Genomic DNA, 17097 nt, shown 5'->3' on the forward strand with positions numbered 1-17097 from the left:
TTTCTGTATAAACATTTATGTTTGTTTTTTGGCAGAACACCATTTTCCCCCCTCCCACCCCATAGCATTAGAGGTACGTGTAGTGCTTGCAGAACATGTTCTGTGTTCATGCTACACATCATGGCCAATGTAGAGCTTATGGACATCAATCATTCGATTGTTCTTTAAACACTGTTTTAACAGGCATTCGTTGTATAAATGGATCAGGTTATTGACCTTTGCCAGCAATTGCTTGCTGCATGTCATCATGGCTTAATGACATTATCAAGAAACATATCCTGTATTGTAGATACTTTAAAGGGTTCATGCATTGTCTCTCACTAGGAGACATGGCTGGCTGAAGTATCTTGAATTAGCAAGTTATTTGATGTCATTATTAAAATATGCCGAGCATTTCCAGCTACTTATACAATAGGAGAGCAAAATAGTTCTGTTTTCTACAAAAGCAAAGCCCAGGAAGAAGAGTTATTTGCCATATTGATACACTTGTTTTGAAATTCTGCTTCTTTTTTCCTTTACAATTTAATCTTCTACCTACAATAGAGTGGTGCAGTCCTCTGAATAGCCTTTGAAAATTGTTTGACTGGTCTGCAGAGCTCCAGCTGCAGCCCCTCCATTTCTAGGAATACTATAGATCTAATTGGCACTATTAAATCATTACAGTACATAATAGATGGAACTTCTGACCAAATCAACTATGTTTTTAATGAAAATAAGAGGTTTTAAATTAGAATTGATACAGCATTCTTTATTTATTTCTATGGGGTGGGAAGGTTGTTAAATGTAATGGCTGATTCAATTTAAAAGAGGGAAAGTAGCCAGTATTCTATAAATTTTCTCTTCTGGTTAAAGTTTAAGGTGGTACTGACTTTTCAGATCCCTGATTATGAAACTGAACTACTTCGGCTGACTATCTGTAAGTTTTTCCAGTATGGAGATCTACTGTGATTTCTGTGGCTCCCCATGTCACAGTCTTAAAATTGATTTTCTGTTCACAGAAAACATACACGCCACACAAATTACATTCTTAGAATCCTATTTTTCCTTGTTCATTGCATTAAAATGTGCACTCTACATGAATCAGTGAGTTCTTAAAAGCTTTAATTTGGGTATTAATCAATAAATCTTCATTCCATTGCTAGAAAATAATGAAGTAACATTACTTTCACTTTACAGTGCAAAACCAGAGAGGGACTTTTTACAAGGGCAGGTAACAATAGGAATGGTTTTAAACTGAAAGGAGATAGTTTTAGAGTAGATACTAGAAAGAAGTTCGTCCCTGTGAGGGTGATGAGACACTGACACAGGTTACCCAGAGAAGCTGTGGTTGCTGCATCCCTGGTAGTTTTCAAGGCCAGGTTGGATGGGGCTTGGAGCAACCTGTTCTAGTGGAAGGTGTCCCATGGTGGGGGGTGGAATCAGAGGAGCTTTAAGGTCCCTTCCCACACAAATCATCCTGTGATTCTGTGATAGTGGAGAGAGACTCTTAGAAGCCTGCAGAACAGATGTGGCCAAAACGCAAATATTGTTCTGTAGTCATTCCTCTTTAATCCAGAAAACCTTTTCTTGTAGAATGTAAAGATCTCGATGGTGTAATAATTGCTCCATTACATATGAGTCTTAGTCTTTGCTTTTGTCCTGCTGCTTGTTTCAGACCCTGTTCTTCAATAGCCCAGATTTCTCTCCCTAAATTGTGTTTTGTTCATTCATGTATCCCAGTCCTTTAACTTTTGTCTTGCTTTGCTTTCCATTGCTGTAGCAATATAACTTCTCATGTCATTTAATCTTAATAGTGCTAATTACCAATTTTTCTGGTGCTTATTAATAGCTTTACAGTGAAAAACTGCATATAAAGCACAAGGGATGCAGTGAATTATCCCTCTTTCCGACTCTAGGTGACTTTAAGTTAGTTACATCCTTCTTTTCAGCTTCTGAGCTGAAAAACAAAATGTAATAAGACTTTTTAGTCCTGGAAATACTGTGGAGGTCTCTGTAGTAGTAGCTACTCCACATTTTCATAGATTTTAAGATGTGGAAGGAAAACAGTAATTATTTGTCTAACATTATTTGTCTTCATTGAGGTTGTAGAAATTAATCAGTTAATTCTGGAATAGAGAAAGGATTCCTACCACATGACTGTAAACCAAGTGTAACTTCAAGGAAGAAGGGACAGCAAGCAGGTATAAAACTGGTGCAGGGGAGGAGAATCAAGACATAAAAGCACTATTTGAGAGTTTCATCTAAGTAAATCTCCTCACAGCAATCTCCATTCTTTTTTGCCAGGGTTACATTTGATTGCTGGCTTTGACAGCTCACTGTTGGCAATAGGTTTCTTAAATGTCTAAGCCAGCTGGATTGTCCTGTCTTCACATTTCCTTCCTACATCAAGAGTGTATGCTGTTAGCAAGGAAAAAAAAGAAAGAAAGAAAGAAGGAGGAAAAAAAAAGCTGGCTGCTTCCATTATGGGATTTAATATAAACCAGAAAATATAATCTTAATAATTAAAGCCATAAAGGCTGTGGTAGTGTTTTGGTTTGGGGGTGGGGAGAGAGAAAGCGAAAGCTCACAACGCATCCTTGACATCTTCAAGAGAGATTCAGGGCTGTGATTTCAGCACCAAGACCTAACAAACGCCACATACAAAGTGCAGTAAATGCAGTATTCATAAATGTATATGCTCTTTGTGACTTCATGTCAGCAGGATTCTGTAGACCCTCATTTGTATCAAATAAACTTCAAATGGTAAAGAATACGTGCCAGCCAGGGACGAGTATCACTTTGAATTTTTTTGTGTGTATCCTAGCTGAAATAGGAAACGTGGATGGCTTCCTGTTTGTCAAGAGTGAAAAACATGATCTTTTTCTGTAATTATTAGCAATAGTGTCAATTTAATAAATTATTAACTCATGACAACAGGACTTTTATTCTATTTTCTGATAGCTTGTGTGGGATAGTGTTTGTTTTAGAAAGGTATAATTTGACAGTAATGCAGTGTACATTGCAAATCTCTATGTCGCAACTGCACTGCAACAGTGAAGACAAGTGGTAATAACTTGTTTCTTTCAGTTCTTTCCTTCTTCATAATGGGTGATACCCTCATAAACTTGCTAGATTACTTACCCATTCTGGGACTAGACATTTAGGAATTCTTCTGAGACAAAGGTTCGTGACTGTGGCTGAGATTTCCATGTACTTCAGAAGAAATTATGATTGCGTGGTACATCAATGGACAAGAAAAGCCAGATCAGAGATGGCAGGAACATGATGAGGCGATGAGCTGTTTATGCTCGCTCCTCTTAGTCATGGCAACATGGGAGAAATTGTGGAAATGCTTGAGTAAAAATTTAATGAGTGAATGATATCTGAGCTGAGAAAAGAATAAATAGGCTCAAGCAAATGGCAGAAGTGAGACCATGAAGGGATTGACAATGGAAGAAATGTAGCTATTGTTTAATGTGCTGAACTGGTGAGAGGCAATGACATGACTAGAAAGATAAAGAAGACCACTATGATGCTAAAAAATTTTGTTTGTAACAGTTACATTACTATAGGTGGTACGTAGATTTTTGTCAAGGCTGTAATAGAATATAATGAAGAGGATGTAATAATATAAGAAATGAGTGAGAGCCCAGAAGAGAATTTTTAGGAAGGTGGATGGATGGGACCAGTCTGTTTCCTATCGACATCATGCAGAAAGAATCAGACAGTTTGCCCAAAAATGAGGACTGAAAAAACAGAACTGAGTGAAAAAAGATGTTGAGGCTGGGTGGTAAAGATGATCATGTTGCATGTTGAGAGAATAGATGGAGTAGAGACATGTTGGGGGGACAGGGAACTGCTGTGTTCTGTTGAATTTGCGTTGAAGGCTAAGCAATGAGAGAGATGGGAGAGGAAATGGCAGTGGAGGAGAGAGGGAAATCTGTCACTTATTACATAGTAGCTGAATTTGTGCATGACATTCTCCAGGCATAAATCAACTGCAGATTTGTAGGGAGGAAGGGAACCAAAACCAGAGCATTACACAGCCCTCACAGAGAGGTCAGGATCCTGAGTGCAAAGGGAGGAGGAGATTTCAAGAGGAAAGGCATGATCAGTTGTGTCAAAGGCACATGTGAGCTCTCATCATCTACGAGCTTCTCAACTGGAAAGCTTCCATGTCCCTCCATCTATCCTCATGTTAAGCAGAGGGGCTGGCTTTAGCCATCTCAGTGGAAACAAGCCAACTCTGTGGTTTGGACTGGGATTGTTTTTAAAACACTATTATCTCCTGCATTCTCTCTGGGATAGTGGGTTTCTAAGAGGAATGCGCACAGACACCCAAGGTTGACATTCTAGTTGACATGCTGGTACCTAGTTTTGATATTACTGGTAATTATGATAGTTTGAAGTTGAATGAGAGGCACCAAAACAATTAATTATTTGCTCTAAGATGTCCTGCTAACACGATATCTAAGCAGTGTGTGGGCACTTGCTTGTTTTAGTTGAATCCTAGTGGAAGCAGTATTTACCCCTGTTTTACAGATAAATAGTATAAAAGAAATAAGGTGACTCACCAAAAAAAAACCAGACAAGAAATCTATGATCAGCTCATAGTCCCTTGCTTGGAAGCACTCTGTTTTATTTCTTTGTAATAAAAAGCAATTAAAGCAATAAAAAGAAATAAAATGCAAATGAAGTGAAACCCAGCATGTCTTTAGCAATTTCTTTGCCAAAACTTACGATTTGGTGTGAAAGAGGTTGAGGTTTTCCTCCTTGATAATACATTGAAAAATTATTAAATCATTCTTTTTTCTTAAGTAGGAATTATATTTAATTGCCATTTAAACTAGTTCTTCAAAATCCCATAGTTTTGCCCACAATAATCCACGAACATTTAATAAGTCTTAAAATATTCATAACACGCGGAGATCATTACTCTTGAGACCTTTGTAGAAAGCAGTGAAGTGTGTTAGACATATGGCAGAAACCTCTTCATTTCTTATTTCTTGCTATGATTATAGGAAAGAAAGGAAAATACTCTGTCCTTTTCCCCATTGTAGTCTGCATGCCATTGTTTTATATGTTGTAGGCCAAAGTCATCTCATACACATGCTCGCTGAAGAACATGGAGTTAATCAGGCTTGAATTTAGCTCAGTAAATATGCACACAATAATCGTAAATAACTGTTTTCTCACAGTTTTCTGTACAGTATTTCAGATAACAAAAAAGAGGAAATAATTTATTTCTATATCCAACATGACGTTAACAGCCCAAACTGTGTTGCATGACAGATGCTGGTACCTAGTTTTTATATTATTGGTAATTATCTAAAGCCGTTAATTGCTGTGACATTGAGTATTAAGGCAAAAACAAACAAGAGTTGATATGTCCTGCATTGGAAATGTATCATAAATATAAGAAGCCTTTGTCAAGGTACTGACTGTTGGTAGGGAGGATGAACAGTTTTGTTTTAATTATATTTCATTGTGATTGTCTAAAGTCAAATGGAACCTCCATGGATTATATCTAAAATATAACTGTGGTTACAGTGTATGGTCATCATCCCCAGATCTGTTGTGTCGAAATGACAGTATAATGAGTGGAAGTTAAAATGTCCTCTGCTTTCAAGTCATCATGGTTGTCATTTGATTAAATAATAGTGCATTCTGTTTGATGTCTTGGCTTTATTATTCAGAAGCACTTCAGTATGTGGGTCCTACCTTTGTGTTATGTGCTCCTGGCAACCAGGTACCCGTATAGGTTCTTATTTACGCACCTGCAATGGATACACTGTACGTTTAGCTTGCATGTGTGCTGCTTGAATATGGAATTTTAATTATTCCTCTTAATTATGGCGCATTCACCAAAAAGAGGGAAATCATTGGTCAGGTACAAAAAGGAACTGCTCAGTATTTGAAGGAATTTGATAATTTTGTTGTAGTTCATAGCTTGGCAGGTGGTAATAATGCTATGCCAGCACTGTCAAAATATGAAAATTAAAGTGACGATGGGTTTTAATGAAATCCATTTGACAAATATAATTAAGGTGTTTTAATATGAAGCCCTGTAATAAAGACTACCGGTGGACTCCCTGAGGTCCTGACTAATTGTGTAGATTGCTTTTAAGCTTTGAATAGTTTTATTGGATAATGAACTGTTAAGAAGTGTTAGATCTTTCTTAAGCAGAATTTGGTTTGAAAAAGAAGAGGAGAGACAGGCCTGAGGTGTGGCATTTTAAACATAATTAGAAGAGAGATTTAAGTTAACATCTTTGATCTTGCTGTCAGTTTTTGATTAGAGCTGTAAATGCTTTAATCAAGTGCAGTGTAGTCATTACATTTCTAACTGTTTTTAAACTGCGAAATTACTGAGACACTGACATCGGTTTAACACTTCTTGAGAATTTCCAGCAAAGTTATGTTTGTAAACTGGGTGTTTGCATTAAAATGTCATACTGCAATAATTTACCAATTCAGTACATCATGGGATAATTATATTTTGGTGCCCAAATAATCTGCAAATTCTGTATGAGGCTGAATACATCATGTCCTGTAGTTGAGGAGAGGGTGCCACTTTGAATTTCATTATAAAAATCACTTCTAGTATTGTTTTTTCAATTAAAATTGTATTCAAACCAGAAGTTATAATGAAAATTAACATATAAGAAGCTAAGTGCAGTATTTAAATGCCTTCCATAAGAATACAGTCCTTTTAATGATACCTATTGTGTTCTGCCAGTGTGGATTCCTTCACACCCATTTTAGAAACAGGGAAACAGGCACAAATATTTACCAGGTGTACAGCAGCAGCTGAACCCATAATAATGTTATGTTCGCTCAAATCCCTATCTTGTAACACTTTAAAGGAATTTCAGAAATATCAGCTTATTTATCCTTTTTATTGGTATCCAAACAGCAATAGAATGTGAAAATAGCATCACAGGTATGTAATGTCAATGAGGATGGGTGGCTGGATGGTACCTGCCCATAGGTGGCATGCCTTTCATTTCAAATACAGAGCCCAGCAGTCCAGGGTCCTTTCCCAGATCTGACCTTGCTTTCCCGTGTTCTTGGTCTTTGAGCATGACAGAAAAATCAGATGCTTGTCTCTTTACTGTGTCAGGCTAGGGGCATACTGATCTGTTCATGTCGGTGCTGTAGAAACATAGAAATAAGCTACAGCAAAGAAAAGCGTACTTGATTTGTGCTGTCTGCAGCGTACAGGACATTCACACAAATAAATGTTAACAGCGGCCTGCCAGCAAGTCCTACACAATTGTTAATTACATCCCACAGCAAACCACCTGATGTCTTTGGCAGCATGTCCTGCATGCTAACATGTCTGAGGGCTGGCAGACCGGGAGAGAGGGGAGATGTCAACCAAACCCAGGACATCCTCACAGAGACCGTTTGGCTGCCAGCGCTTCTTCATGGCACCTCCAGTGCATCTATCTGCTGAATGCAGATCAAGTGACACCCAACAGGGAGAAGCAGTCTCTTGGGTAACCCTGACCCAGATCACTGGGGACTCGAAGACCGTGTCTAGTAGCTGATGAGGCACTGCAGGCAACTGCTTTGGAAGAATCCAAGCAAGACTGCTGCCCTGTCAGTGAGCTGCTTTGTTCTGGAGCAGCTTGGTTTTAGAGATCTCCAGCTTTGTCCCAGTTGAACCATATAGCCATACCCTAATACAGAGATGCCAAAAGCATCGATAAGTGTTGCTGAGTTCCTCCATCAGAAGAAATCACACTTGTCATTGTAGACACAGAAGAATCAAGTTTTGCAACTGTATTTTCTTGCCTGGAACCCTTAGAAACAAATTGTGTATACATGCTGTAAAGGCCCCACTTAAGTCTACCTCTTAAACACCATCTGAAAAGCTGAACTTGATCTTTTAAATATGATTCTGCTCTGAGGAGTGCTGTAAAAAATCTATTATGGGAAAGTCTTTATTTCCATCTCAGCAATTTGAAGAAGAAATACCTTTGTTTGACAAGTACAAGAGCAGACACTTTTTTAATTTTTTTTTTTTTAATATATATATAGCCCTGCAAATTCTGCTTGTATTTTAAAATCAGTCTGGATTCTTTCCTTCTTGCATACCTCCTGATAACAGTGATTCTGCAGACCATCAGGTACTGAGTATTGTTCCCTCTGTTCCCTTGCAGTGGGTTTGTTGAGGTGGTGGTTTTCTCAGCTTTACTGTGTGTATAATCGAAAGCAACATTGCAGATGGAAATCACTAGCACTTAGCTCATGTGTGTGAAAAAGGAGTACAATCCATAGCTGTGTTGGTCCTGCAGGGTAAAAATAAAACTATACACAAAGGAAAAATGGCTTGAGGTGGGAAGGTGGAAGTGGCAGAAGACAGGAGTACATAACAAGTGTGCTGTGTGAGCAGCACAGAGATGTTTATGTTGATATTATGTCCTTTAGGTGCAAGCTTTTCAATTACTGTATATTTCAAATGAGCGCAGATTCTAGTTGGTGTGTGTAAATATCATTATGTATAAAACCAAGATTCGAAATGTAATAAAACACGCAAACTACTAAACTTCATCACCAAAGAAAAAAGCCAGCAAAGTGAGCATTTCATAGAGATCCCTCCAGAGGCCAGAATAGCATTCTGGGGCAGAGCTGGAATGTAGAACCACAGCCAGCCATAAATCTATGGACTGTCCTTTCCCTCTGCTCCTTGTCCATCCATCTCCAAGTAGCTGCATCAGATCTCCAGAGTCCTGATAGAAGAAACATGCTTCTCCGCAAGCAAAATCCCTACCATGACAAAATTGGTGTGCATTTCACATCACAGTTTTCTAGTTGTAAATTACCTACTGAATAAACTAGCGCTGTCTTGAAAGGGCTTTTTCCTCTCCAAATTGCCACCTCTTTGGAGAGATACTGCATTTTCAAGGGAAACTGAAGCTTCATGAATAATTTTGAATTCATTTTGCCTCCTTTATAGATCAAGTCTTAAAAGATTTTTGTGGTTTGGGAAGAAACCTTGAACAGTAACTTTCCTCAGCATTCTCTTTATTATTATTTTTTAAACCTTGGTACTTTCAGTCTCCAACTTTACAATGCAGTTCTTTTATATGGCATTTAGAGTTTGAGAGATTTAGTTGGTGGAAAGATGGGAAATGTTGAAAGGATGAGCTAATTAATGTTTCCTCAGCCTACCTGAAGAATGCTATTGTGTTAGAGTTTTGCCACATTTGTAATTTATACCTGTTAAGCATTTGTTTTATCATCTATTACTGACTTCTAGGCTTCTGTTTGCACTTCCTGTCTATAACAAGCATTTCATTTTATATGGAGAAAAAATGGTTTCAGTTACTTTTACTGTACCTGAAAAGGAGAATGGGATTTGCAAATGATAAATGGGGAAGTTGACTAGCTAACTAATAAAGATTTGTCTTAATCAAGTATGATTTGTCAGAACAGGAGCGCACTGGGGTCAGGGCACACGCAATGAATAATACAGCATTCACTGGAGAAAAGGACCAGGCAAAAGGCCTCATAAATATGCTGCGATTACCCATTGCTAATTCGTATTCAAAGAGTGAGTTGTACTGAAGCCAGCTTCGAGGTTGCTGAGCTGTTCACCTGCTTTGTGGGCTTTCCGATGTTTAAGAAAGTTTATATTTATATAAATATGAAAACTGTATATATATATATATATATATATATATATACACAGAGAGTTTTCAGAATGCTTTATTTTTGCATAAACTGCTACACTTCTTGGTCAATGGTTTCAAGCATTTATTAATCATCCTCTAGGTTTCTTTTACTCTTCTAATGTCTGGGCACTATTTTATTTCTATTTTTCATTGTTTAAATATGAATGTGAGTACAGCAGGAGATAGTTCTGTTCACATTTAGAATAAATAGCTGAACAGTGCAAGAAAGGCTAAAACACTCTTTAGCTTCATGGAAGTATTAAAGATCACACAAGCATAGACTTTTTGCTTGTGTTGTCAGCTGTCTTGGCTTTCTAATTGGTCTACAAATTTAGGATAAATCTGGTACATCAGGATGTTGGGGGAAACCTGAGCAAACCCAAAAGTAATTTTATGTTCCTCATTTGTTGACATTGCTTTTTGCTTCCAAGAGCAATTTTATTAAATTAAAAGAGTTAAAGACTATAGTCTTCTCATAGGTTTTCTGATGTCCAGAAACTGAGATATTTTAAAGAACCTTGTTCTTATTGATAAGTTTTAGCTACATAAATGGGTAACAAAGAATCAACTTTAAAAAAGTACTAAATTGTTGCAGTGCTTACAGATATAAATAGCAGACTTTGTTCTTCATCTTTGTACTGTTTAAATGTCACATGCTGGGGTTTTGTGTAGTTAAATAAGTTTGAAAAAATATCTGGCTGCACACTTCGATTTTACAACATATTTCAACATTCCAAAATGTTTTCTTGTCTTTTGAAAACCTAATGAAACTTTGCATTGTTTGCTGGTTGGCTGATAGTCTGTCGCATCTCTCTGGTGCTCAATTCTGTGTCTTGAAGTACATTTATTTCTGTAAATCAGCTATAGAGGTAGGGCCAACTTTATGAGCCTTGAGCTGCTGAATGCAGGAGTCTATGTTGCCAACTCTCTGCCTACACATTTTAAGTCTTTGAAATAACTAGAACTGCAGGGTCCAAAGTAATTATTTACACTGCTTTCAGTTCGTAGCAAACTGGGTAGATGGTGGAATGTTTTTTATTAAATTATGATTATGAATCCAGCCTTAGTTACATGAACCAAAGATCACTGTTGTGTCATCTCAGTGCTGTTTGGAGTCATAGGTTTAATTAAGTGGTGGCTTGTGGCTCAAGTTTTAGAGGATATGTTTCTGCAGCTTAATTTAGATGCTATTAGGTTTTTTAGTACTCTCCCCTGCTAAATTGCTTTCAGTGAAGTTCAGGATTGTCAGTACGGTAATGAAGCAGCATCCATTACCTGCATCAAGCTCAGAGTGAGGATGGACTTCTTCCATCCTGACAGTACTTAAATAGTAGGGAAAAAAGATACTGAGGGCTAGTTCCCAACTTCACTTGCATAAGTGATTGAAATAGGGGTAGCAAGTTGTTTACTTATTAATGCACTAAGTAAGGATTTTTGCCTTAGAACTCATTTGAAGGGAAGGGAAGAAGATGCGAAGGGAGGAATCTGGAGCAGATGAGCATCACTGAGCTGGTGTGTGGCTAGAACAATGGCTGAACTTCAATTGTAGACAAGCACTCAGGGATATCAAAGTCTGCCACCTCCTGTGAATATTGCTGTGAGGATGTTAGTAAGGGAGCTCAGCTAGCTGGGTGATGGGAGTAGACAGAAAAAAATACATCAGTTAGTGAGAAATGAGTAGTTTTATGCCAGCAGATTGATGTAAGTTAGGATTTCAGAAAAGGTATGAAATCTTAGAAAAAGAAAAGGCTACTGGAGGTGAAGTTACTAGGTCTGTCATATATCATCTTTCTCCTTTCTTTTTCATATTTTCTTCTCATTCATCTGCCTTTTTTTTTTCCTGGGGAAGGACAGAGTAGGCCTGGACCATGGGAGATGTTAGTTAAGAAATGCTCAGTTTGTTCTTAAAGGCACACGGCATCTTTCTCAAATCTTTTCTTTCTTATTTTGAGCGAAGCACAAAGCCTGGATTCTGATTAAGTGTTCTGGATATTTTTTCTTTCTGGTTTCCCTGACTTTGGGATCAAGCAACACCTTTTGCTGTTGGCCAATTTAAATAATGCCGTGAACATCCATTATAGCTTGTAGGGACATGTATAATTTGAAACATGTTTATATTTTAAGTTTGGTGGACATCTTGGATTTTGGGAGTTTTTTTTGATGTCACAATAAGACTGGGCAACTGTTTTTATCCTCTTGCAACTGAACTTCTGACAGATCTGGAAGTGTTGCATGTTCTCAGTGTATGCTGTTGACTGTCCATAATCTTTCTACTGGTACAAGATTTGTCAGTACTCTTTCCACTGCTACATTTGCTTCTGCTGAAAAGGGCAACTGTTACCTATAACATATAGCTAATTTTTATTTTACTGTGTTAAGTGACCACTTAACAGCGTTCAGATTAACTGCTCTGTGGCAGATTCTTGAGGCATTTGAGCTCTAACTCTCATGTTTCACTGTTCTGTTAATGCTCTACAAATTGTCTCTCCATTGGCTTATAGCCATCATATTATCCTTCATTTATCTGTATTAACCTGTACTTGTCGTTTAATAACTTTAATGATCTAAATCCTCTGTCTCTAATTATATTGGCTGTTCAATGTAAATATGGATCAACTGTGAACTTGTAAATTTATAGGACTTTTACCTGTGTCCCTCCAAGATATGTCATCACTTTCTTTATTAACTTTCTGCTCTCAGAAGCATAAAGCATTTGCCTCAGCCCTGAATTCTTACAGCTCCAGCAACATATACTTTCCAAGTTTGCAAATCTGCTTGCTATCACCTCTGAACAGCTAGCATTTAATGCTTTCTAGCATTTTTTTCCCAGAAACTGCTGGTGGTGATTTATCTTAATCTCCTAAAACATAAACTTTTAACCTGTCCAACAGTGGGTTTTGGAAGAAAGTGTCCCAGCCTCAAGTATGTTTACCAAGTTTCTGCCTGTGTCAGTGTAGTTCACCAGAAATCTTCCATAAGCTTTTGCTGCATCTTCAGAGCATGCGATGTCACCGTGCAAAGATGGCAAGAATTGCCCTTCTCAAATGGCGTCATTCACTGGGTATGGCTGAGGATCTCAGGTGGAAGTGTGCTCCATTCCTGCTCCAAGTCCTTCTCTCACAGCACAGGGGGGTTTTGAGTTTATTTCATGATTTTGTAGAACAGTTGTCTTGATTTTTAACATGATCTTCTGCTTTTCCCAGTGTAAATTAGTTTATCTTTCCCAACTCCTATTACGTAGTTCATATGCATGCATTGTACATATGATGAGATTTGGTCATACTTCTAGCAACCTCTCCATGATTTGGTTGGATTTAAGCTTTTTTCACATTTGAAACCATATTAAGAGATCTGCTACCTCTTATGAAACATATTTATATGTATCTATATGTGTAGCGTCCTTTCCAATCCTAGCTATTCTATGATTCTATCTTTCTATGATTCTATGTTTCTGTGCATAGATATATCTACATACACAGGGTACACTGTGAGAGGAAAGGTGCTGTAAAAACCATGTTGGATTATTTTATTTTTTCATATGAAAAGAAAAATGGGGACTCTGTCTTCAAAATTCATAAAAATGTGTATTTGTTTTTCCAAAAGCCTGGAGAGGCTTATTCCATATCATTCCTATCTCTTGAGTAAATATATTAGTCATTCTTAAGGAAAAGAGTATTATTGACTTGAATGATTAGAAAAAGCTCTTTTGGAATCTTAGCTGATAAAGTAAATAAATACTTAAATGGCTGCAGGCAAAAAAAAGTAAAAGAAAAACCAGTCAAGCACAACTTACATTGCATCCTTGATCCGTTCATGTGTGTACGTATTAGAAATCAAGCTTTGTGGAACATATATTAAATAATTGTGATTTGTATGTTTAAATAAATACTGCATATAGGCTACAGGCAAATTCCAACGTAAGGGCATATTCAGGAGTGTAAAGCATTGCCAGAACTGATCATTGTCTTTTGGGTTTATCTAGATATAAAAGTTGAAAAGCACAGGTTGATTTTTGCCCACATGAAGGGGGAAGTTGGGTTTGCATTTGCTGTTTTTCTGGGGTTTTGTTTTTTCTTCGGTTGGGGAAAGTGCCTTTGTTCTTCTAATCAGTTTCAGTGTTTTAGGATAAGATATGTTGATGGGTTTTCTTTGCATAATGGTCTTATAGAACCAGGCACCATTTGTGTTGGACCCATGACATGACATTATAAAGGTGTTTAGCACTGAAGAAGCTGATTTCCCAGAACTGTTCAAACACCTTTAAGGAGGAATAAATTCAGAGCTGTGAATTGTAGCATTCAGCCTTTAAGGCTGATTCTTGTTAAGTTCTGTATTTTTTTCAGAATTTCTTTTCCTGTTCATCACAGCATTTTTTAGGACTGAGATAATTGCTATATCAAATATTCCTGCCCTCTGTCAGTACACAGATAATAATGATGTAAATGCATTCACCCTTCTGCTTCTCACAGTTTAGCTATAATTTTTAGAGCATAATTTTGTGCATCTCTTTGGGAGGTTCAGTTAGAAGAGGCAGCATCACGCAGTCTTTTGTAGGATCTGGAACTGCACAGTACTAAACATTATCCATACATACCAACTAAAAGGTTGGGATAATCCCCAAATAATTGACATTGTTAAGATTCTCTGGAAATAACACCTTTATTGGCAACATGCAACAACCTTCAGTTTGTTCATTGGTCATAATTCATGCATCTACACTGCAGTGTACCTTAGAAACCTGACCTTTTCACATAATTGTGGTAGAATTGTCAATGATTTGCGTTATAAGTAGTCTGGAAAGATCAATATGGTTCTGTTGCTCTAAAAGCATGAAGCTGCCACATAGATGAAGACTTTAACTGGCAGGAAGATATCAGAGTCGTGGAGAAACTTGAAAAATTGCAGCAAGCAGATCATCAATGATATCAAGCTTGTAATTAGTTCTACTATGGGCTAATGTTACCTTTTCTCCAGTCCTGGGCACCTTCACTTGCAACCCAAGTGAGGGGATATGTCTTCATATCCTTTATAAGTCTGTATAGTCTTTATTTATTAATATTTTTTGTTTGACTGCCTTGACCTTCCAGCTAAATATCAAGTTTCACTGTCATCAGTGAATTCTCAGAGTAGAATAAGTATATGAAGAGGATTTGTGGATAAATGTGTCAATTTGTGTTTGCAAACTTACTGTGAGATTATGTTACCTCTGTTATATCTCTTTGTTCAACTTTTGTTGTTATTTTAGCCCAAAAAAGGCCAAAGATCATCAACTAAAGTGCATGTAGAGTAAAGCTGCTCCTGTAAAATTGATGATCCATCCAATTATTTATCTATAGAGGCTGCTGGGAAGAAACGCAACTATCTCAGTTCTCAGACCCCTCTGCTAGGTTGAACTTCATGGCTGAAGGTTTAATCCCTAAGTGTCATATCAACAATTCATTCTGTGATATTCTGGCTGACATGCTCTCCTTCCTTATTTATTGATGTCTTCAGTCATCGACAATGAGAGGAAAATACACTATTCGTCAAAGTGACGGTGTTTTACCCTCACTTACAGTTGATGCTGCTGTCACATTGATGGTTGGAAAATAAATTCAATCATTATAAAAAGCTAAGAGTGTGAACTTGCCAGTGACAGGAAGAAGATGAAAAAAAAACCCCACAGTAACTTGCTTAAAATTGGTGTAATAAAAATAGAACTGTTTCCTATAAAGATATTTTTGAGCTTTGTTTATGAAATTCCAAGCCATTTAAGCCATTTATTTTGTAGCTATTCCTTTGAAGGGAGATCTGCTCTTCACACTCCTTTGTGTCTGTGCAAACATATGGATAATTTTTAGCAATAAATACTCATTATAATTTCACCTTATGCTACTTGGTTACTTGTTGATTCTTTTCCCTCTATGTTTAAGGGATTTTGCTTTGGTTTTTCTCACCCAGATTACATTGAACACATGTATCTTTATATTACAGTATTTTGAGTGCTTTGATGAAGAATAAGCTCAGTATAGTTTCATCCAGTAAGTCCTTTGACATGCAAACATAGGCAAAGCTCTCTTGAATTGCTTTCATAGGCTACCATTTGTATAGCTGTACTGCACCTTACAGCTTTTTAAACTCAACAACCACATATCTTACCACATTTCACCTTTGGGAGGCATTGTATATACAGCTAAAAGTAAAGAGCAGCAAGCCAAGAGGGACAAGATAGCATAATGAGGATGTCAATTTGTGGTCAGATATCTGAGGAAATATTTATCTTACTTGTACTGCACTTGGCAACAGATAGAGAAATATATATGTAATGAATTTCCTTAGACTTTATCTGGCAGAGTGTGTACCTCGTGTTAAATGCATTTAGGGAAAAAAAAATTGCTTGTCTCAAATTTTTGAACTTTGAGGTTATTCTGCCTTGATTTTTTTCCAAACAAATGGACCTTATCAAACAAATAAGAATCATCACGTTCGCTCTGCTAACATACGGGTGAATTTTTAATGATTCATTTTCTTGATGCTCCTCAAATAATGACATTTTAAGACTCGACTTATTCACCACAACGAAAGCAAGGCATGAGTTTTGTTGTTGATGAAAAAAAGAAAAATCCTGTTCTTGTAGTTTTCCTCAGTTTTGCTGGGTATCTCTGGCAAGCTAGCTAAGTAGCCTAAATGAATGTGCACAGAAATGCTGGTTGTCTCACACGTGCTGTGTGTCCTGAGGCAAGCTACAGCTGCTTCAGCTCCTTGTGTCTGTTTCCCCATCTGTAAAATAGGAATGATTTAACTTATTTTCCTCCTTCAGGGAAATACAGGGTGGGTGTCTTAATGTTTCTATAGAGCTTTGAAGATTAAAATCTCTATACTTGCTGCTAATATTTCAGTGTTAGAGGAGCATTTGACTGAAGCTGTTTGAAGAGTAAAGTTTTGGCATCTTGTGTTGTCTTTGTACCATAACTTGAGGCCTCTCCAGTATAATTTTGCAACCTTTGGTTCAGCATAAGCTGTGGAAGCAAACAACCCCAGTGTAAACAACTGGTGATGACAATCGGTTAATGTATATGTCTGCAGTTAAAAACACCAGGAGATCCATTACAGTGTATCTCTAAGCTTGCCAGGATAGTCCATGATGGAGCAAAACAGACACCAGTAACTGCGCTTGGCCTGAAATAGCTTTTATTTAAGCATCACTGGTAAATGCTGAGAGGCACAGAGTGGTTTTCTCTACTGTGCTTCTCAGTGTCTTTAGAAGTATAAGGAGAGCTGATGCTTTAGCAAAGGCTTCCTGACTTCCTTTCTAAGACTTAGAAAGGAGTGGGCTTAAGGAGCGTGTGGGATGTATGAACACCCAGCACTGAGAGCAAGCCTGAAAGTCTGCTTACTTTGTTTCACAGACCAAAGATCAGCATCTGTTCCCAGGGCCTACACAACCTCAAGAGAT

At 37.5% G+C, this 17097-nt stretch overlaps 1 protein-coding gene across 3 annotated transcripts in view; it reads left to right on the forward strand.

The window, feature by feature from the left end:
* Window positions 1–17097, forward strand: part of VTI1A (vesicle transport through interaction with t-SNAREs 1A) — a 270070-nt gene that overhangs the window by 146931 nt on the left and 106042 nt on the right. The window lies entirely within an intron of this gene.

The sequence above is a fragment of the Melopsittacus undulatus genome, chromosome 4 (assembly GCF_012275295.1).
Source record: "Melopsittacus undulatus isolate bMelUnd1 chromosome 4, bMelUnd1.mat.Z, whole genome shotgun sequence".
Taxonomy (NCBI): domain Eukaryota; kingdom Metazoa; phylum Chordata; class Aves; order Psittaciformes; family Psittaculidae; genus Melopsittacus; species Melopsittacus undulatus.